This window comes from Nicotiana sylvestris, chromosome 9 (assembly GCF_000393655.2).
Source record: "Nicotiana sylvestris chromosome 9, ASM39365v2, whole genome shotgun sequence".
NCBI lineage: Eukaryota > Viridiplantae > Streptophyta > Magnoliopsida > Solanales > Solanaceae > Nicotiana > Nicotiana sylvestris.
This window is the reverse complement of record NC_091065.1, coordinates 115,527,082-115,533,426: the sequence shown is the minus strand read 5'-3', so window position 1 is coordinate 115,533,426 and position 6,345 is coordinate 115,527,082. Positions and strand designations below refer to the sequence as shown.

Genomic DNA, 6,345 nt, shown 5'->3' with positions numbered 1-6,345 from the left:
AATAGTAAAAACCATATCTTGTAATTTTTTCCAACATTTGATCAATAAATGGCAAAGAAAAATGATCTTTTTTAGTGACATCATTTAGACGTCTGTAATCAATACATACTCTCCATCATGTAAAAGTCCTAGTAGGTATGAGCTCATTATTTTCATTTTTTATAACTGTCATACCTCCTTTCTTTGGCACTACCTGAATGGGACTTACCCACGGGCTGTCAGAAATGGGGCATATAATACGTGCTGCCAACAACTTTACGATCTCTTTTTACACTACTTCCTGCATTGCTGGATTCAATCTTCTTTACAGCTGGACTATTGGCTTGTAGCTATCCTCCATGAGGATTCTGTGTGTACAAATAGCCGGACTAATCCTATTAATATCTTTTACAGTCCTCTCCGAGGCTCCTTTGTGTACTTTCAATACTTTAATCAAACTATTTTCTTGTTCTGCAGTAAGAGAAAATGAAATAATTATCGGTGTGACGACCCGGCCAGGTATCTCATAAGTTGCCGCTCTCATGAGTTGCCGCTCTATTTTTCCCCATTTCTGCTTCTTATTGCTTTGTCTATTGGTTCTATGTGTGATCAGGTTGGTTGGCTCGGGTACGGAAAGGATTTGGTAAGGTTTGAGACATTTAGTCTCTTTTGAAGAAGCTTAAGTTGGAAAAGTCAATCGGATATTGACTTATGAGTTAGAGGGATCAAATTTGAGTTCCGATGATTCGGTTAGCTTCAGAAGGTGATTTGAGACTTAGGAGCATGATCGGAATGAGTTTTGGAGGTTTGAAGTAGATTTAGTCTTGAATTGGCAAAGTTGATATTTTGGCGATTTCCGGTTGGTAGGCGAGATTTTAATAGAGGGGTCGAAATGGAATTCCGAGATTTTCAGTAGTTCTGTTATGTCATTTGGGATGTGTGTGCAAAATTCCAGGTCATTCGAACGTGTTTTGGTTGGGTTTTGATCAAAAGCAGAATTCGGAAGATTTTTGGAAACTTAGGCTTGAATCCGATGTGTTTTGGTTGATTCAGTGTTTTTTGAAGTGTTTTGAAGACTGGTACAAGTTTGAATAAAGTTATGAGATATGTTTGTGCTTTTGGTTGAGGTCCTGGGGGCCTCGGGGTGATTTCGGATGGTTGACGAAGGAGTTTGAGACTTGGTGAAATTGCAATTTTTTGCTGCTTTTGGTATTTCCGCACCTGTGGATTGGGGACCGCAGGTGCGACGCCGCATGTATGGAAACAACAGTCATAGAAGCGGAAGCTAGGAAGATGGCAAGAATCGCAGATGCGGTTGTGGGACCGCACCTGCAAAGGCGCAGGTGTGGAGTGTTGACTGCAGATGTGGAGTTGGCCGTTTAAGTGATTTCCACAGAAGTGGTTCAAGGACCACAAACGCGGTACCGCAGAAGTGGGTATATGGCCGCAGATGCAAAAATGCCTGGGCAGAAGGTATAAATTGTGTCCTTCGTGATTTTGAGCTATTTTCACCATTTCTAATTCGGCTTGGGAGCTTTTTGGACGATTTGAATGGCGATTTCAAGGGAACTTCATTGAGGTAAGGAATTTGGACCTAAAACTCGTTCCTATGCTATTATTTCACGGATTAGAGCTATAATTAATGGAATCTAAGGTTAAAAATTGGGGAAACTAGGGCTTGGTATTGGAGACTTAGACTTGAGGATTTGAGGGACCTATTGTGGTCGAATTTTGGTAGTTTTGATATGTATGAACTCGTGGGGAGATAAGGAATCCATTGATGTAAAAATTATCGAATTCAGAGATGTGGGTCCGGGGGTCGGGTTTTGGTAATTTTGGGATTTGTGGTGTAAATTGATTATTTTTTGCTTGGGCTTCGTTCTCGTAGCATATTTTGACGCTGTGATTCTGATTTTGTATAGATTCGACGCGAGTGGAGGTCGATTCGAGGGACAAAGGCGTCGCGAGCTAGAGATTTGACCGGTTTGAGGTGAGTAATGATTGTAAATGATGTTCTAAGGGTATGAAACCCCGGATTGCACATCGTTGTGCTATATTGAAGTGACGCACACGCTTGATGACGAGCGTGGGGTCGTGCACTATTGGGGATTATGACCTGGTCCATCCCGATTGATGATATTACCACGTATTTGACTGAAATATATTTACTATCATCATTATTTGGGTTGAATGCCATATTTGGGCCTCGTGCCAACTATTTGAACCCTTCGGGCATTTTTTATCGATATTTCCTCACTGTTTTGACTTTATACTTTAACTCAGTCATGATATATTTCACTATTTTTGTACTCAGCCATGTTTACTATGTTTTTAACACTTATATGATCTTTTAAATGATAATTGGGCTGAGAAATCCTGTTTTACTACTGCCGAGTGGCTTGTGAGAATTTTTGACTGAGTAAGGCCGAGGGCCTATCTTGTGAGGAAATACTGATCGTGACTCGAGGACGAGGGCCTGAGATATGTACGCCACGAGGTGGCTTGATTGATATGAGGCCGAGAGCCTAGTGACAATGCCACGAGATGGCTTGATATTGTGCTTGGGCCGTAAGGGGCCCCTCCAGGAGTCTGCACACCCCTAGTTAGCGCGGGTACCCATTGTGATGTGAGATGTAGCCCGAGGGGCTGGTATTGTTCTGAGATGTTGCCCGAGGGGCAGATTTGTTGATATTGTGCCCGAGGGGCGAACTTTTATGTGTTTATTTTCCTTAATTGCCTGTCTTTTACCTGTTTATTGTTCAAAAGGTTTTCATGAAGTTTAAATACGCTAAATGACTTTCACATATCTTTTACTGATTTTACTGCTTCATTATAGTCTGCAAATGTGCTTACATGATTTCCTGATTTCAGTCTTTATTTATGGTTATTATTCACTGAGTTGGAGTACTCACTTTACTCCCTGCACCCCTGTGCAGATTCAGGTGCAACTGGTCCCGCTCCCGAGTGCTGATCTTCCCAGCTCAGGCCAATCTGAGGAGTCTCTAGGTAGCTGTCGACATTCGCAACCCGGAGCTTCTCCTTATCTTATTTCTCCATGTTTTTAGTTACTGTATTAAACTCTGTAGTTTTCTCTTAGTATTTCGGATTGTTTAGATGCCCATGACTAGTGACACCCTGTAATCGGGCTGTGTTGGGTAGTATTCTGCACATTATGCTATTATCTGCTTACACTTTGGATTATTTTATCATGATTTAGACTGTTTCTTACTATTTAACTATTAAACATTGAAAAAGAAAGTGTCGGCTGACCTCGTCTTCATGAGAGGCGCCATCACGACCGGGTCTGGGTTTAGGGTCGTGAAAACCGAAAATAATTCTTGCTCAAGATAAATATATTTCAAATGAGAAGGGAGAGTTTTGAGTTCAATTTTTGATTGAACATCTTCGGCTTCCTCTGAATCTTTGTCCAATATTTCAGCTTCTCTTCTGATGGTGGGATCATCTTCCTGTGTGGTGCCTGATTTGATCAAGCATCTTTCCATTGAATATGGAATTAATTGATCATCTTTGAATTCATCTGTAAGATAACTAATCATGTCAATTGAAAAACATGAAGATGAAGTTTCATCTCCCGAATATCTTAGTATTTTTTGCATATCAAAGATGACTCTTTCTTCATCAACTCTCAAAATTAGTTGTCCTTGATGAACATCTATAACTGCTCTTCCTGTAGCAAAAAATGATCTACCCAAAATTATTGGTTTATTAGGATATTCTTTCATTTAAAGGACTATATCTACAGGGAAAATAAACTTATCTACTCTTACAAGTACATTTTCAATTATTCCCTTAGGTTTCTTAACACTTTGATCTGCAAACTGAAGAGAAACACTTGTGTCTTTCATTTCACCAAGATCTAACTTTTTAAAGATAGAAAATGGCATCAAATTTATTGAAGCTCCAGAATCATAAAGTATTTTTTTCAAAATATACTCCTCCCAAAGTGCATGGAATTGTAAAACTGTCTGGATTACCAAGTTTTTGTGGCAACTTATTTTGAAGTATAGCACTGTATTTTTCTGTAAGTATTACCACAAAAACTTCTTCTAATTTTCTTTTACTTGACAAAATTTCCTTTAAAAATTTGGCATATGAAAGCATTTGTAACAAAGCATCAGAAAAAGGAATATTGATGTGAATTTATTTTAAAATCTCCAAAAATTTTGCAAATTGACTGTCAAGCTTTTCTCTTTTCATTCTTTGTGGAAAGGGAATAGTCACAGGGAAAGGAGTCAATTTTTTAATATTTTTTTTCTTTTTTCTTGACTTCTTTCTCTTCTGATGGTTCAGAGGATGTTTCAACATTCTTTCCCTTTTCTACCTATTGTCCTGATCGGTCTGCATAGGGTTCATCCAGCTTCTTACCTGACCGTAATGTGATGGCTTTAAGGTGCTATTTTGGATTTTTTTCTGTATTACTTGGTAAGAGACCTTGAATCTTTTCTGACACAAGAGTTACTAGTCGGCTCAACTGAATTTCTAAATTTTTAAGGGCAGAATTCTGACTCTCAATCTTTTCATCAGTGGCCTTAATATACTTGTACATAAGACCATCAAAACTTGGATGAGCTTGTTGAGGCCTTTGTTGATATGGGGATGCTTGTTGATAAAGTTTAAAATTCAATTGCCCTCGGTTTTGATTTTGATAACTGGGCGGACCCTGTACAGGTTGCTTCTGAATGTTTTGAGAGTTCTCGGCACCATTTGGATTGCTCCATTGAAATCGTGGATGTTTATGTGCCATTGGACTTCCAAAAGGGTAAGATTTGTAGCCGATAACATTGACTTGTTCATCATTTTGATGGATTGCTTGGCATTCATGGTTTAGATGATTTCCTCAACACATGTCACAAACATCAGACTGGTTGGTTGTGTATTCACCTGAAAAGATTCAAACTTTTGTGCCAAAGAAATAATATATTGTGTTAGTGTATTTAAAGCATCTGCCTGATTTACTGTAGCAGCCTTCTTGATAATTACACGCTCAAATGGCCATTGGATGGCATTCTCAAAAATTTCATTCAACAATTGCAATACATCCTCTGTGGGTTTTCCCATTACTGAACCCCATGCAGCTGCATCTATCACATTTCTGGAAGAGGGTTTTAGCCTGTGATAAAAAAAATATACAATTGCATATGTTTAGGAATATCATGGTGTGGACATTTTCTTAACATTGCCTTTAAACTTTCCCAAGCTTGATAAACTGACTCTGTGTCAGTCTGCAAAAAATTAGATATATTTTGTCTTAACTTTGTAGTTTTAGCAGGGGAAAACTATTTATTTAAAAATTTCTGAGTCATTTGGTCCCATGTGGTAATTGATCATTGAGGCAAACTTCGCAACCAAGTCTTAGCATCTCCTTTTAAAGAAAAAGAAAATAACCTTAACTTGATTGCTTCAGAGGATTCCCCATTATACTTAGCAGTTTCAACTAGTTCTAGAAAATCAATTAAATGACTATGTGGATTTTCACTTGAATCTCCAGTAAAGATACAAGATTGTTGGATCGTTTGAATCAGGCCGGTACTGATTTCAAAGTTGTTGGCTGGCACTAGGGGCTTCCTGACACTAGATTCACAGTTGAAGTGGTCTGGTCTAGCATAATCCCTTAGGATTCTGTTTGCTGGCCTTGGTGCCACTTCATGTAACTGATCCTCTATTTGGACTGGTGGCGGTACTTCGTGTGGATTGATATTTTCTACTTCCTGATTCTCCATTCCTTTACAAGCTATTATTTGAGAAGACGTTTGTCCTTTCCAGCGCGATCGAATAGATCTTTCAATTTCAGAATCGTAACTTGCCAACTCTTTAGTAGAAAAACGGATCATAAACTAATTTAAATTCATAAAGCAAAGAAAATTAGTTCATAAAATAACAATAGCAATAGATAATAATAATAATAATAATAATAATAATAACAATAATAAAATAGATTGCAAAGATGATAAACAAAATAGGCGTTAAAGCAAAAAAACATATTAATACAATAATTTTATTATTTATAGATAATAGTAATATTATACCACACATGTAATAAAATAGATATATAAAAATGACACAACAAGTAAACTGTGACAAGAAAACATAATATTATATTAAAGTAATAGTGTTAATACTCGTGATAGTATTGAAAATTGCAATGATAATATATAAGGGCGGTTAATAGTGTGTGAGACTGTGAAAGTATTGATTATAATATTTTTTTTGGTTAATAAATACAGACAATAGTCTAATTGTAGTAGATATATTAAGGAATTTAATAAAAATAGTTGGTAGTAGTTATAATGAGAAAGAAAAATAAAATGGTACTGTTACTATAATTATGATTGAGTCAAAAAATGT

At 37.2% G+C, this 6,345-nt stretch overlaps 1 non-coding gene across 1 annotated transcript; it reads left to right on the top strand.

The window, feature by feature from the left end:
* Nucleotides 1-5,148: 5,148 nt before the first annotated feature.
* Nucleotides 5,149-5,255, top strand: LOC138878841 (small nucleolar RNA R71). The gene has a single exon (XR_011402614.1). It is a non-coding gene; the product is annotated as a small nucleolar RNA R71 (small nucleolar RNA).
* The last annotated feature ends 1,090 nt before the right edge of the window (nt 5,256-6,345 follow it).